The 17,478-nt window shown below is 35.7% G+C and overlaps 1 long non-coding RNA gene across 1 annotated transcript; it reads right to left on the reverse strand.

The window, feature by feature from the left end:
- Positions 1 to 470: 470 nt before the first annotated feature.
- Positions 471 to 6,167, reverse strand: LOC108362416 (uncharacterized). The gene is made up of 3 exons (XR_001847463.1): positions 6,152 to 6,167; positions 3,709 to 3,710; positions 471 to 540 (listed from the first exon to the last, which is right to left on the reverse strand). It is a non-coding gene; the product is annotated as an uncharacterized LOC108362416 (long non-coding RNA).
- Between the last annotated feature and the right edge of the window lie 11,311 nt (positions 6,168 to 17,478).

The following is a 17,478-nucleotide window of genomic DNA, read 5'->3' on the forward strand; positions in this document are numbered from 1 at the left end:
AAGCACGGCGGTCGGTTTGAGTTGCACACAGAAAGAAAAGTTCTATGAACAGCTTGTTCGGTTTGGTACAAAATCCATTTACTTCGACATTGAAACACACTTTTGAATCTGTGTTTCTGAAAGAGTTTTAGGTTAATATTAATACCGGGGTCAGACATCTGGTATTTCTTCATAGCATTTCCAAAATACCATATGTCTGTCACCAAATATTATAATATTCTTTAAAAGCGTGCGTGAGCAACCTTGTATTCTTTGTCGAAAGAATACAACTTTTCGAAGGTTGTAATTTTGTGGTATTCTCATTGTGAATGGGCATTTCGCACTGAACATACCTAAGAATGACAGATGTCAGCTGCTCATTTATCAAAAAATCATTGAAATTTTCGCGCGATTGAAGCCAAAAGTTTTAACGCAAGTTTTGATGCAATATATAAGCAAATTTTGCATTTTCATGTTTATCGTTTCATGTTTATGGCGATCTGTTACTTCTCAGCTTGAAAAGGTTGGCCACATTCCTTAATTGTGGTAAATATCATAGTACTATGAATATATGAAGCATAAGATGTGTTGTTCTTCAGAAACATATGTTTTGACACTGAAATACTATGTTAATATCTGTCACTATGGTCGAATTTTAAATACCGCAATAAATTTACCAGAATGCAAATACCAGATGTCTGTCCCCGGTATAAGAGTAAATATCATGAAGTCGCTAAAAAGTCCATTTTAACTTTGCTTCCTTCTGTCACAACGTACTCCGTCAACAGGGTTTTCAGCTTACACTTATAAAAAAAACAAATTCAAAGTATAATGTTCCATAACGCCGAACTACAAAATATTGACAATGTATACTTTTCCAAAACGCATCCGAAAAGCTATCGAAATGCATTGCTAGAGCAATCAGCGCATCAGAAATAAAGTTGATGCTTCGTTTGTTATTGGTTACCATTGGTGTTTTAAAAACGGAAAATTCAAACAAATTGTTCATTGCTAAATTGAATATTTAAAATATGCAGTGTATATGGTTGCAATGTGTCGCAACTCTGCATATATAAACAGTTTGAATACCGCAGTATAACAGTTTCCAAACATTGTATTGATACGTTTTGGAAGTCAGCCTATGTATACTATTTCTAGTAAAAGTTTTTATTCATATGTATTTAAATTGCACTGCCTTTGATTTTTACTAAATTGATGTGTGGTTCCATAAAATGAAAGGTGTGTAGTAAGGGTTCCATCATCTTAAAAGTTTAAGAACTCCTGGTCCAAACAATCCAATGTACTTGGGCGGCTTTATTAATCGATCGATTATTTTCAAGCTTGCCAGGCATTTTACCGAGGCTTTTGCGAATATGGCAGGCTGTCAAATTAAAATACATATATTTACAACTAAGCCAAAAAGTAGCGACAAAGCTACGTTATTAATCCTGCGCGCATAACCACAATCGCAACTTATATGTAAATGAAAATATGAATTAAATATTGAGCTTCTATTTGTAAGCAATCGATCATGTGAGCGCGTGTGTGTGTGAGTTGTTTTATTACAATGTTTTTTGTTTTTACTAATATTATAAATGCTTGAACTTGATTTTTCGAATTTCGCTAGTGACGCTATGTAGAATTTTTTTGTTTTTAATTTTTTAATTTTTTCTTTTTAGTTTGTTTTGTTGCTATGCAGCCGCTTTTGGGTGCGTGTTGAATTTAAATTTATGAGCAACATAAATTTAAGAATTACTAATTAAGCACAAATAATGCATGCAAGACAAGTGTTTGCACAGAAAAAAAAAACAATAATAATAACAATAAAATAAAATGAATTATCAACTTGTGTATTACATGTGTAATTGCAACAATATATGTATAAACAAAAATAGTACATCTACGTACATACATATGTACATATGCATACATACCTGTAATCAAATTGCATTGGTCAAGTTATGATATCAGCCTAGCGTCGTTTGCCGCCAATAAACACAGTCACCGCATAGGTAGCGCAGCCCCAGGCCAGACCAATAACAAACTGGGGCAATCTTATCGAAGTTTTAAGTTAAATTGACACTCGAAATGTGTGCAATACGATGTGATTAAGTGCGTGTTTTTGTGTTGCATTATTGTTCTTGTTGTTTGTGCGTTTGGTTGGCCTGAGAGAATGGATTAGCGCATGGTCAGCGAAATGTTATGATGCAATATTGCGTCATAGATAAGTTCTTGTTACATTAAAAAAAAAGTCTACAGATCGTAGAAAGTGTTATACGATGACAAGTCTATTGAAGCTAGTCCATTAGAACGATTGTAGCCCATTAGACTAATGGAAAACTACAAAGCCTCGTATGCCAAGGCGTGTGGAGAGAGGTTAAAACGCAGGATTTTTTGATTACAGGTTTTACTGCAAAAGGCGCTCTCAAACTTAGGGAAGCGAACATGTGGAAAGTAACGAGCTTGGGGAGCGTGGTGACGATAATGGATGGAATAAAATGATGAAAGTTAACTTAGAAGCTACGCCGGTTTAGGGATATAACGAACAACTCAATATAACTAAGTTTTTGCTGAGTCTATTGAAAAAACCTCGTTGCGAAATTTTCCATACAAAAAGCTAGATGTAATGAAGACATTTTGAGAATGAAAAATTTCGTTAGCGAAGGTCACCATGTAGCGAAAGATTATACTTATAACAAATGTTTTCTAAAATTCTCTAGCATTTGTCCAACTCCTTTAACGTAACATCTACATAAAAGTCAAAGTACAGAGCAGGGAGCAGACACTCGGTCCGTATTTTCGTCTGCTATAGGACTACAGCGCCCTCCATTCTGAGTTTTATGCTATGGAAAGCTAGTAGGGATGTTAATTTTTCCACTTTTTCCGATCCCGGGATTTTCGGGATGTCGTTATCACAATCCTGGGGTCCCGGGATCAGTCCCGTCATTACTTTTCAACAACTTAAATCGAAAAAATTGCTTCTACATTGTTTAAGAAGCTCTCCTACCATAAAATAAATAATAAATAAATGGGTTTGAAACCTACTTTTTTATTTAAAGTGGCGTTTTATTTTTTCTCTATGACGTCAAAATTTACTTTAAAGGACTTTGTAATTTCAAAGATAAGACTAATTCCAAAAATTATTTTTAAAATATGGGAACCAAATGCAAGAGAAAATTTCTTTAGAATTAGAAAAAATTTAAATTTTTTGGATTGGCAAGGACGAATATATAATTTTTTAAGCTGATAAAGTTAGAAGGACGAAATTCGAGGATCTTATCGAGTTTATATAAGTCCTTAACATATAATTTTTTTAAAAACAAATATTGCGTAATTTCAAGGATACAATTTTAAAAGAACATTTTCAATGCTCACCAGTCCCTGTGCACCAAAAACTGGTACCTGTTTAAATTCTACAGGATTTCCGCTTTAATTTGATACCCATACTTCTTCTCTAAGTACATTTCTCTGAATTTTTTAAATCATTTAAATAAAAAAAGAAATATAGCCAATACTGGTCAATTATTATTATTATAAATATCATTGCCATCAGTGCAAATTACAAATCCCAAAAATCCCGGGATTGTTTGCCAGAAATCCTGGGATCCCGGGATTAACATTCCTACTAGAGACGTCTATCAATAGTATGAATGTTAGGATGCATCACTCTCAATAAAAAAAAAATTTACTTTTTTCCTCGGAATTATACAATTTATTATATTTTAAGACTTCTGCCAAAATATTTTGGAAAAATATTAAGATTTATGTGAGCTGGACCGATTATGAAAAATATCCAAAAATCGAGGTTTTCATAAATAAAATTAGTTCTTTTTTAATTTGCCTTCCAAAAAATCACCTCAGATGATAGAGAAGTTTAAGATTAAAAGTTCTGCACAAAAATATTTAAAAATAGTGTCAACCGAATTAAATGAGATTATTGGAGGTATTTTCCAATCGGTCCAGCTCATGTAAATCTTTATATTTTTCCGAAATATTTAACGAAAGGCTAAAATAAAACAAAATAATTTCGGTGGAAAAACCACAACGATTTTTGATTATGCACCCTAATGAATATAAAAAGCCACTGAGTAATGAATTTGCAATTAGCAGTAATCGTTAAAGTGTAGAAATATTTAATACCGTTCAATGAACTGTGTAAAGCAGAGATAAGCTTCTGCGTTGGTTGTGATGTTGCTTCTTCCGACTGCAGCAGTTACTACAGGTAATGGACGCTCTATGAGTGTGAAGTAAAAGGATAGTCCATAAGCAATGAAATTCGAATATAGAATGCTGAAAGTGTAGGATTTTTTAAGAATCACTCGTGGTTCGCTTATCATTTGAGTAAAGATATCAAATACAAATGTTTTGTGGTAGGAAAACGAAATCACGAACTCTGATTAATTTATAAATATAGTGAGCAGAGGAGTGTGTTTTACTATTTAACAGTCTTAATTTATGATTCTGAGATTCCTTCTCAAAACGAGAGAACCCCTAACCTAAAAAAATTTTAAATTTTTTAAGGTGTCCAGTTTATAATTTACTCTTACCGCACGCGCCACTTTGTCTTTTTTGGACATATTGACCCTAGTATGCGTCCTATATATCGATTTTTACTATCGATTGTTTTTCTTATGAATATTAAGTTTAAAATATAAAAATTAAGGCAAAAATTTTAATAAATAATTCCTTCAGAATTTAAAACCTTGTGTTTCTTTTAATGATTTTATAAACTTTGTGATAAATAAGTAAAACAGTTTAAAATTAAATCCAGTAAAATAATGCGAAACAAATCAAAAACATTAAAATCTAACACCCGAATTCATAAAAAATAAAGAAGACTTTAAATGTTTATAAATCGATTTTTTTTTATGAAAATGTTACTGCTTAAAGCTTTTTAAGTCTACTTTACATAAACAAAATTTATGTTTATATTAAAAAAAATAATTTAAAATTGAAACTCAAAATGCAATTGAATTCAATACGCCACCTTTTATTGCTGTTGTTTTTTTAATCGTTACCAAAATGAAATTTTTTCACCTTCTTTCACAGTTACATAATTACAGTTTAGATTAGATATTCTTAAAAATCAATATAGGAATTAGTAACTGGTCAAATAAAGAATATATTTTTGATGTATTTTAGAAAGAATTTCCACCATCCTTTGTCGGTTTCTTGTTTTTTTGTTATGAAATTCTCTTTGTTTCATTAACAAATAGTTTTCCGCATATTTTAGGGCTTACCCTATTAGTAATCGAACAGAAAAATGTCATTTAAAGAGTTTCCTCTGTCCATAACCTTGTATGGTTTTGATATTTGAAAGAATATGATTGATAACACTCTTGCCAGAAATCATAAAAAAGTAATAATTGCGAAGACAACACCCTAAAAATGATTAAAAGTAAACATTGAATTTATTTATTTATCTAATTAATCTTAATAAAATAAGTAATTCACACTTTTACGTCAAACTTTTCCTATCACCGAAGGGCGTTGGTTATATAGGTTGAGTTGGAAATTTTTTGTTTTTGCCAAACCCAAAATAATAAATTCAAATATTTGCCTTAATTTTATATAAAGCTATTGAGTTAACAAACCTTTGTTAATTATTTAATAACCGTCGCGATAATAAACAAAATTTCTTTTGTCTCGCCTAAGCTGCAACCACAAATATTTTTTATGATTATTTTAATTGACGCTTTGAAATACGCAACACTTGAAATTCGTGGGCGCAATTAGTTGAAACTTCATGAACTAATCAAATACGAGTTGAATAACAAAAAGCACATAGAAAGTGTAACAAAGGTAAATAAAGTAAAAAATCGATAGTTTTGTAATAAAGTTGCAGTCTTTCTGTCTTAAAAAAATTCATGGAAAATATACTTTTTCTTATTTTTAAGTTTAACGAATTGCGGGGTCGTGTAGGCGAATTGTACAGGCTTTTAGAAAAACTATAAGGACATTGTCGCCCATAAGTTTTGGCTGTAACATTTCGAAAGCCCTACTACTTTTGTGGATATTACTCTTCGAAAACTATATGGAATCCTTTGGAATGCCAATGGATGTCATCATCCAGAGTATATAACTTGTCGACACTAGACTATTGTTTTTGCTTTACTTTAGAAAAGCTATAAAAAAAGATCGACAATATTACCAATCTTTAGAGATTGATTACATGTTTTTAATAAAAATAACAGCTGAGCGAGCGATCTTTATAGCTCGAAGCATAACTTTTACTCGTTACGTCGGATTCAAGGAATCACTATCCTTCGTAATTGATATCAGTCAGGTTGCCATTTGCCATTTGAAAAAAAATAAAAATAGAAAAGTTGTTTTTAACAATAAATATCTCTGTATTAGCCTATGGAGCCATAGCCCGAAGGTCAATGATCCTAAAGAAGACTACAGAAAACTCACCAGCTTCGTCTGCTTCTATGTTCTCCTGAGCTCATTCGGTCGTGATTTTGCCAGGATACATTTTGTTAAGTCTTCAGTAATTCGAATAATATATTTTTTTTGAATGATTTTTTGCTATCCTTTGTTAAATTTTGTTTGGGGACAAAGGGGTCTCGGCGTTTTGCTATCTTTAGTGTAATTTTTCGTTCTTGTATATACATACATATATAGTGGAATCGAGACTTTTAGTTTCAGGATTCCCATATATGTTCATATTTAGTAGAAAAAGGGCTCGAAGATAAAAAAACCATACCATACCATTACCATAGAGAATCAATTTATGTATATAAGCTAATTATAATAGGCCGACGATGTCAAAAACTAAAATTTTTTTTTGTAGACAGCCAGGCAGCGCTGAAGTTGATACTGCATACATATGTACATAGTATGTATGTTCTAAACTAGTAAAGTCGTTAATTAGCTAGGAATGTTGCACTTCGCCAGCATCTCTGCATTACGTCAACGCCAATATTTATCTGGTTCCCTTATCGGATATCAAAAATCAATATTAAAGGAAGGGAGGTACTTAGTAGAATAGCGCAAACACAGGTCGGGAATGCAAAACAGCAAAGCAGATATCTCTTTACCTACTGTGAACTACTGGGGAAAATTGACGAATATCCTGCAACTAAAAGTAATAACCTTTGGATCAAACGACTATGTGGTCTTAATGGCCGAGGTTGAACAGGAAAAGAACTGAGAACTTTCGAAGCTATAAGGGCTTTCACCGGCATTGTCAAAGCGTTATGTGCTGTTCTTCAGAAATTTTGAGTATACAGGAAAGGAGTAATCGTTTCCCGATGTCGAGAATCAGGTTCTGAGTCAAAGAAACACCCTCTCTTCCATCAGCTGTCGGACCTTCAAAATTCAAGTAGGATAGTAAATGGCTTAGCAGACATTACGTGTCTCCTCCCGGCGTTCAGAGAATCCTCAAGTAAAGCAATGGTTGGACAGTCCCTTGGGATGGAGTCTCTTATCTTATAATCACTTGCTTACCGCCGACACTACAGAAGCGCTCTTTTAATGCCTTAACTTCCACTTCATCAAGCCAACAATGAGGTTGAAATCATTTTAGCTCAAGAACAGCAGACATGTGGTGACACAACGAAAGTTTGCTTCGCTAATATCACTTCTTGATACAACTGATAGCCATCTGGTGCACTGCCCAGCTTGGGTTAACAATTATCCGAGATTTGTTTCTTCTTTTTATGTGGTTCCCATATTCTGATATTGGCTTAAGCCGAGGAGAAAAAAGAACTCGGCAATGAGCTTCCCGCTTTTCAACTTTAGGATTGGCGTATGGAGAGGGGAACGATGAAAGGGATAAGGGGCAGTCGACTAATTGCCATCACGGTAGCTAATTAGCTCCGTCAGAATCAGACCAAGGTACCCTAATCTTCGCTTAACGGAGGTAGATCAGCTGACGGATAGACCCTGGCTCCATCTCATCGTATTTCGGACAGGACCAAAGTAGATGCATCTTAAGTCTCGCGGCATGCGTCCAACTATAATACCGATCATTAGCGAGAGTTTCGGATGGCTTAGCTTTGAGGGGACTATATTTGCCTGCTTGCATGAAAGAATATGAGCACAGTACTCGCTAAACTCGGACGCTACCATTCTGGCGCTTTGGTCTATCCAACTCTTAACGATTGCTAATCGTTTGAGATGTATGACTCATAGTCATCTTTCTACACTTCAAAGCCCGACTATACTCGGTAAATATTTCTGCCTTATTGCTACTTTATATTAGAAGTCACAACATTTCTGCGAAAAAATCACGATCAATGAGCATATTTACGTTGCTCGCAATTTTTTTTTGTCATCGATTTATTTATTCATGCATATTTTCAAGCGCTAATCGTGTCATTATTCGAAGCGCAAATGTGACAATTTTTTGAATTCACACGAAAATTTCGTTATTTACGTACATAGGTAGTACATACACCGGTGGTGGGTATGCAAATATGCAGAAATGGCCAGTTGACACAAATATAAAAAAAAAACTACAGTGTATGACTGAACTGTCACAAGAATAAATGTAAATACCCTAATTGAATGAGGAAATACACAAATATTTATGTGAACCCAGAAATATGTATACATGTACAAGTAGTACCAATTTATAAAGTGTGGAAATAATCTTTGCATGCTTTTCATTGTAAACGAAAACTGGAGCATCTGGCTACTGTGCATGAAAAGTAAATACAATGTTAAAACACCTGTTTCCCACATAAAAATGTAAATAAATGAAAAAAAGAAGTTCAGTTAATTTAAAAAATCTGCAAAATACTTGAAAAATCGACGAAAGTATAAACAAAAATATTACAAATTAAAAAAAAATACTATTAAAAAAAAGTGAAAATGTAAAAAATTTAAAAAAGGGCTCATAAATTTAAATTTTAAACTAATTTGTGTATCACCTATATTTGAAAGCACATCTGTATCATTTTCGAGACAAATTTGGGCAAACTAAACAAATACAAAAAAAAAAATAAATATATTTAAATATTAAAAAAGTATAAATTTTCAAAAAAGATGCAAAAGTAAAGTAAAATCAAAATGGAATTAAAAAAAATGTTATTAAAATCCAGTTTTAAAACATAAAAATTATTTAAAAGAAAGTACAAAATTTAAGTTGTGTTATCGCATAAAAATAGAAAAATTCAAAAGTATGATGCCCGGTTGCACCAATCAATTTTAACAGTCAGATAAATTTTAAAATTGATTGGGGAAACTGGTCATGAGCATATAAAAAAAAAAAACAAAAAATTAAAAAGAAAAATTAAATTTGGAAAAAGTTATTTTATATTATGAATTTGTAATCATAAACATGTATGTTCATTAGAACCTAGGCCGTCGAGAGAAAATCCGCGACTGTGGGTAAATAGTATGTGCGCCGCCCCCGTACAAAATAATTTTTAACTTTTAAACCAATTTCCAACGTTTTCACTACATACTTGTTCAGTGATTTTTTCTTAGTATGTAGTAAATATACTCCAATGGAGTCCGACGCTCCAGCTTTGAAAGTATTCAACTCGGAACCCGCTGGTGGTAGCAGAGGAAGAGGGAGGCCTCCATTGCGGTGGAAAGACCAAATGGAGAAGGACTTGGCTTCACTTAGCATTTACAGCGCCAAACAAGAAGAAGAAGAGATGTATACCTATGTACTTTTCGTACAGAATAACTTCGTTTAAAGAGAATCGTTTACAGGTCAAACCAATAATTTTTTTTCTTTAATTCAAAATGCGTTCCCAAATTTAAGAATGTAGCTATTTTATGTGAATATTAAATAATAAATTTTTAAAACTTTGAAAAATATTATAATATTTATTTTATAACTTAATTTTTACAAAAGTTCGGGCCCCTTTGAAAATCCGTGCCCAGGGGAAACAGCCTCGGTACCGACCCCTCTGCTCGTAATCATTGAGAAAAAATCGCGCGACAAAATTGTGAGCGAAGCATTTAAATCTCTAAAATTTTTCCTTTGCCATTTTACCACAACGTAAATCCATCAATATGTCAAATATGCCGCTAATAAATGTAATTTTAGCGTTTATCACGTACTTTTAAACAAATATGCAAGCAACAACGCTACTTGCGCACATATATATAAATTTATGTACTGGTATTTACAGATTTTTGTCACTTTGTTTACAAAGTTGACTACTGACGCCACACTAATTTCTTCAGTTTTTTGTTTTTTTGTTTTTATTTAAATTTATTTTTGTTATTGTAATTTCCATGGACTTGCAAAAAATTCGCAGTTACTAATTTTTGCGAGTGTAAGTTGTTAAAAATGTCGCCGTTCATTATGCAGTCTGTGGAGAATACGAGTACGGTCTACAATATGTTGCCAAATAAATGTCAAACAACTGCTAATAAGCGGTGTAGTAAACGAAATATGAGTACAAAAAAAGGTAGTAAGAAAAGCGCGGTTTAAATAAAATCTACATATGTACATACATAATATACATAGGTACATGGGGAGTTCCATACCAAAACGGGCGGGGTTCACACTTCATGTGTTTGATTTGTTTCAAATTTTTAGGGTTGATGCATAAACATAAATAATAAATAAATATGAAATTTGAGCTTGATTAATACATTTTTTAAAACTTTACAGCACAAAAACAAAAACCAATCGATTTAATAGTTTTCCAAATATCACGAGAACGGAGTGAGGAAAAAACTAAAAAAAAAAAATCACTTATACACACATCAAATTCTATATAAAAAGATATATTAAAATTTTTTTTTTCTTGAAAAATTTTTCGCATACAAATTTTTTGATAAAAAAATTAGTTTTTGAAAATATCTTCTTCTTCTTATTTGGCGCTGTAACCGCCTAAGCGATTTTGGCCGAGTCCAAAACAGCACGCCAGTCATTTCTCTTCTGTGCTAACTGACGCCAATTGAAAATGCCAAGTGAAGCCAAGTCCTTCTCCACCTGGTCTTTCCAACGCAGAGGAGGCCTTCCTCTTCCTCTGTTACCAGCATCGCGGCCCGCGTTGAATATTTTCAGAGCAGGAGCGTTTCTGTCCATCCGAACGACATGGCCAAGCCAGCGGAGCCGCTGAATTTTAATTCGCTGCACTATGTCTATATCGTTGTAAAGCTCATACAGCTCATCGTTAAATCGTCTGCGATATTCGCCATCACCAACGCGTAAAGGTCCGTAAATCTTTCGCAGAATCTTTCTCTCGAAAACTCCAAGAGCCGCCTCATCAGATGCTTTCATTGTCCATGCTTCCGCGCCATACACCAGCACAGGCATGATGAGTGACTTATAGAGTGTGATCTTTGTACGACGAGAGAGGACTTTACTTCTCAATTGCCTACTCAGCCCAAAGTAGCACTTGTTGGCAAGAGTGATTCTCCGTTGGATTTCAAGGCTGACATTATTATTGGTGTTAATGCTGGTTCCCAAATAAACGAAGTCGTCTACTTTTTCAAACTTGTAACTGTCAACAGTGACGTGGGTGCCAAGACGCGTATGCTCTGACTGTTTGTGTGCTGACAGGAGATACTTCGTTTTGTCCTCGTTCACCACCAGACCCATTCGCTTTGCTTCTCTATCCAATCCCGAGAAGGCAGAACAGACGTAGCCCTTGTTTTTACCGATAATATCGATGTCGTCGGCATACGCCAGCAATTGTACGCTCTTATAAAGTATTGTGCCTGAGCGGTTCAGTTCTGCGGCTCTTATTATCTTCTCCAACATAAGATTAAAGAAATCACACGAAAGGGGGTCCCCTTGTCTGAAACCTCGTTTGGTATCAAACGGCTCGGAGAGGTCCTTCCCTATTCTGACGGAGCTGGTGGTATTGCTCAACGTCATTTTACACAGCCGTATTAGTTTCGCGGGGATACCAAATTCAGACATCGCGGCATAAAGGCAACTTCTCTTCGTGCTGTCGAAAGCGGCTTTGAAATCGACAAATAGATGGTGTGTGTCGATCCTATTCTCGCGGGTCTTTTCCAAGATTTGGCGTATTGTGAATACCTGATCTATGGTGGATTTTCCAGGCCTAAAGCCACACTGATAAGGTCCAATCAGCTCGTTGACGGTGGGCTTCAGTCTTTCGCACAATACGCTCGATAAGACCTTGTAACCTATGCTTAGAAGGCTAATTCCGCGGTAGTTGGCGCGAATGGCGGGGTCGCCTTTCTTGTGGATTGGGCAGAGCACACTTAAATTCCAGTCGTCGGGCATGCGTTCATCTGACCATATTCTGCATACGAGCTGATGCATGCACCTCATCAGCTCCTCGCCGCCGTACTTGAATAGCTCGGCTGGCAGGCCGTCAGCTCCAGCAGCTTTGTTGTTTTTCAGCCGCGTAATCGCTATTCGTACCTCGTCATAGTCAGGCGGTGGGACAGCTACTCCATCATCATCGACTGGGGACTCGGGTTCGTCTTCCTCACTACTTTCAGCGCTGCTACCATTCAGTAGGTTATAAAAGTGTTCCCTCCACAATTTAAGTATATTCTGGACATCGGTCACTAGGTCGCCATTGTTGTTCTTACAGGAGTTCTCCCCGGTCTTGAAACCTTCCGTAAGTCGCCTAACCCTCTGGTAGAATTTTCGGGCGTTCTTCCTGTCGGCCAGCATCTCAAGCTCTTCGCACTCACGTATTTCGGCCTCTCTCTTCTTATTGCGGCAAATACGTCTCGCTTCCTTCTTCAGTTCCCTATAACGGTCCCACATGGCTCGCGTTGCGCCCGATCGCAGCGTGGCCCTGTAGGCGGCATCTTTTTTCTCTGCGGCTTCTTGACATTCCTCATCGTACCAGTTGTTCTTTCGGGCTCGCTGAAATCCAACTACTTCTTCGGCGGCGGTACTTAATGATCGGGAAATGTGGTTCCACTGCTCGCGTACGTCGGATTGTTGAAGAGTGCTCTCAGAGAGCAGGTGTGTGAGTCGAGTGGCGAATAAATTGGCCGTCTGTTGTGATTGCAGCTTTTCGACGTTAAGCTTTCCTTGCATTGTTGGGCGCACATTTTTTGCTGCACAGAGGCGGGTGCGTATCTTGGCTACAACAAGATAGTGGTCCGAGTCGATGTTTGGCCCTCGGAGTGTACGTACGTCCAAAACGCTTGAAGCATGCCTTCCGTCTATCACAACATGATCGATTTGGTTTCTCGTTTTTCGATCTGGAGACAGCCATGTAGCTTGGTGGATGTTCTTATGCTGGAACCTAGTACTACATATTACCATATTTCGGGCCCCGGCGAAGTCGATCAGCCTCAGTCCGTTATCGGACGTTTCGTCGTGGAGGCTGAATTTTCCGACAGTGGCGCCAAAGATCCCTTCCTTGCCCACCTTGGCATTAAAATCGCCAAGCACGATTTTGACATCGTGTCGGGGGCAGCGCTCATATGTACGTTCCAAGCGCTCATAGAAGAGATCCTTGGACGCCTCATCCTTCTCTTCCGTCGGGGCATGGGCGCAGATGAGCGAGATGTTGAAGAATCTAGCTTTGATGCGGATTGTGGCTAGACGTTCGTCCACCGGGGTGAACGCCAGTACTCGGCGACGGAGTCTCTCTCCTACCACGAATCCAACACCGAATTTGCGCTCCTTTACGTGGCAACTGTAGTAGACGTCGCAAGGCTTCACGCTTACTTTACCTTGCCCCGTCCATCGCATTTCTTGGATGGCGGTGATGTCAGCCTTTGTCTTCCCGAGGACATCAACCAGCCGGGCAGAGGCACCTTCCCCATTAAGGGTCCGGATATTCCAGGTGCATACCCTTAAATCATAGTCCTTTATACGTTTGCCGTGGTCGTCATCAGAAAAAGGGGGTCTCATCCGAGGCTTGTTGGAATTTTTCATTGGGCGGGGTTTTAACGTGGCGGGACCCAAACCCAGCGCACGCGAAGTTTTACGCCTTCTCACTTTAGCTCGCTCCCAAACGGGTGTTTGGTTGCTACCCAGAGGATACGTGGATATAAATATCCGGACGTTGTGAGCTGCGATTTGAACCGTACGCACAAGAATCGCTTCTGGCCACTCCCAGGTGAATGGCAGTCAAAAGTTTTCCACTTCTGCGCACGGAACCATCCTCCAAAAAAAAATTCAAAAAAATCACAATGCCAGCTCTGAGTATGGAATTTTTTTTTAAACCGACGTTGAGTAAAATGTGTGCATTACAAATTTTCGGAACCATCCTCCAAAAAAAAATTCAAAAAAATCACAATGCCAGCTCTGAGTATGGAATTTTTTTTTAAACCGACGTTGAGTAAAATGTGTGCATTACAAATTTTCAAATGTTTTTTAGAATTGTTTTGAGTATGCAGTCTTGTAGCCTATAAAATTTTAGTACAGAAAAGTGCAAGTTTTAAGCGATTGCAAAACCGGTGTTAAGTCGTAGTATTGTTTGAAGGTCCAATATAAATCAGTCGACAAAGGCATTGCGGGAAGATGTCAACTGGAAGGGGATGTTTATTTACTTTACAATTTGGCTTACCTTAATTGCCATTAGATTTTTAGTCGATAATTAAGATTTGATTAAGAAAATTTTCTCGGTTCTTACCTCATTCTAGAGCACCTTAAACGTTTCCCTTTCATAATGCTTCGATGAGGTTCGATGAGGTGTCGAGTTGGAAGAGCCTCATTCGCATGTATTATTGATGCTTCTTAACTCGAGAACGAGTAAATGGGGATGGCTGTTGTCTTGACTGGGCTACCTCGACCGGGCCTAAGTTTAAGTACATAAGAGCAAAGAAAAGTGGTAAAGATATTTATTCTGAATTTGATCGGCACCCCTTTTACAAAGGTCTGTTATTTCAAAATACTTTATTAGCCAAAAAGGCGGTATAAAGTGTATTTGTACTCAGGGTACATATCTTAAAACATGAGCTAATCAGATTACGTTGATCGTAGAGAAAGTTTGTTGCAGTCGATTTTTTTCTTTCGCAGGCAAATCGACGCCCTATTAGAAACCTTAAAAGTAATCCCAGTTAAAATTCTTCAATTCGCGTAGCGAATGTTGGTCTTGTTAGCCTGGAAGTTTTGCGGCTTATTTACGCCTCTTAAAATATGTATCGCAGCAGAAGCAATCTGTGGCCGTCTGATCAGGTCATCTCACAAGCCAACCAAAATTCCTCAAATCGAGAGAGAAAACGGCTTGGAAAAGTGTGTTTCAAAATCTCCATTGTGTTGAATGCTTTACGAGAATCAAATACATATCTTCGAGTTTCAACTCATTCAGTTTTGGTATAGAGGCCTCCTGCAACAGGGCCCTGTTTCGTTCGCCAGTGACGGTTACTGCGTTTTCATAGTGGTTTTCAAAATCGAATGTTTTAAGTAAACATAGCACCACATCTTCACTTTTTGTGGACAAAGTGGTGTCTTATGAAAAGCACGAAGCTTATTGGTTGCCCCAAATTGGTTTTTGTTATTGTATATATATAGCTGTCCGACCATCTGTATTGTGTACGGAAACATCTTAAATTTGTTTGTCAACGAATTTAAAGGCAACGCACAGTGGTCTCAAGTTGGAATTTACCGTTCAAAATAGCCAAAAGCCTTAATTTTTAATTTTTTTGAGTATTTTTTTTAAATGAATGCTAAAGAAAATTTAGAAGAGACCTGTTGTGTGCGATTTCTGAATTTTCATTTGTTTTCATAAAATTTTTTAGTACAAAGTGCGGAGAAATTAGCAGTTTCGAAGTAAGTCGATTCTTCTGTTCCTGTTAATAAATGTTACATAATAAGAATTTGTTGAAAGCAATTGTAAGGCGCCCCCAAAACGAAAAAAAAATCGAAAATCGAAAGGAAAATTTTAAATGTCATAAAAAACTTTTGACGAAAAGTATATTTTTTTTTTTTAATTAACAAAAATTTGGGTATGCAGTTTTATAGCTGATTGCAAGGCATTTTATGGCATGCATGGATCAGGTTTGCTCAAAATGTTAGCAAAAGTTTATTAAAAATCAACACGATTTTTTAGCAACTTAAAACGCTGGACTATTTTGCAAGAATTTAAAGGATTTTTTCAACTTTTTAAATCCAAATTTCATACTTTGTGCAAAATTATTAAAAACTCCGCAAAATTTCAAACTAAGGAACCAAAATTTGAAATGAAAACTAGATATTTATTAAGAAAATCTATCGGTTATAATTCAAGGAGTATGCCCTTTTTAGTTTTTTTTTTCATTTTTGTGAACCCATAATTGTTTTCAACTTGTTTTTATTACGCAACATTTATTAACAGGAACCTTGCAATCGATTTTCTTCAAAACTGCTATTTCGCGCTAAAAAATTTAATACTAACGAACCAAAATTTAAAAATCTCAACACCTCTCTTCTAAATTTTATTTTATTAAAAAAAAAGAATAACCATATCGGGTTTAAAATAAAGGCGCTGGACTATTTTGAATAGTAAATTCCAGTTTTGCACCACTGTGCAACCGCGAGAAATGGTAAATTATGTTGCGTATTTTCGCGACCATGTCGATGGCCCCTATTCGACACTGCCTTTCACTCTATTGCTCCTCATTTATATTTATCATTTAATAAATATACCATCAACATTTAATAAATAAATGTATTNACAATGATAATAGCGAAGTCTCCCGTCGAATTTTTCCTCTCATCAAAGTGTTTTTCCTCAATGCAGTGATTAGTTCGTACGTCATCGCCTACTTTATTGCATACACAAATAAACGGACATAACTAAATTTTTTAATCAAATTTTTTATCTTCCGCTAAGCACTTAAAATTTTGCAAACATATGTATGTACATATGTAGATACTTGTAGACACGAGTATATGAGCATTACCACTCTGTTATCAGTAGTGCTTGGCATGTTCACCCTGCTATCGATTACGAAGCGATAAGTGAAAGCTTGTAAGACATACCACGTACAACAATCCTACATATGTACTGCTGCCTTTTACATGCCTTCATATTTATGTATGTATGTGAGAGATGCATGACATCACTGCTTTCTCAGCAATCGCTTATCACTAAGAAAAATATTTAATTAATATTACAATTTTGAAATATAAATTGACATGCATTATCAATAGTTGAAGTAATTTATTATGATATTCTAATATTTCTGGCTATATGCTTTAGTTTATTTATCAATTTCTAAAGAGAGTAAAGTCGGGACTTTCATGCTATCACATCCTAGGATTGTTCTATATCGAAAAAAATAAACCCTTTTTTTTTTCTTTTTTTTTTTTAAATAAAGAAATATTTAGAAACTTCGTAGAAATTGTATAGTGTGGCTTGAAAATCAATATTTTTCAATCGGCAAACTCTGTTTCTCTTCAGAAGACTTTAAGAAATAATACCCAATTGTTTATTTATCCATATTTTAAAAATAACAATTTTTTATGGCTCACCCGAAAACCCTAACAGTTGCAATGAGGGGACCCATAAAAACCGTGAATATTAAAAAAAGGTTAAATAAACAATTGTGTAATATTCTTTGAAGTCTTCTGAGGAGAAAAAGGGTGTAACAATTGAAACATTTTGACTTTTAAGGATTCTATACCATTTCTATAAAAAAATAGTTTTCCCCCTCATA

This window comes from Rhagoletis zephyria, unplaced genomic scaffold (genome assembly GCF_001687245.7).
Source record: "Rhagoletis zephyria isolate East Lansing unplaced genomic scaffold, Rhagoletis_zephyria_1.1 Rzeph_scaffold_01005, whole genome shotgun sequence".
NCBI lineage: Eukaryota > Metazoa > Arthropoda > Insecta > Diptera > Tephritidae > Rhagoletis > Rhagoletis zephyria.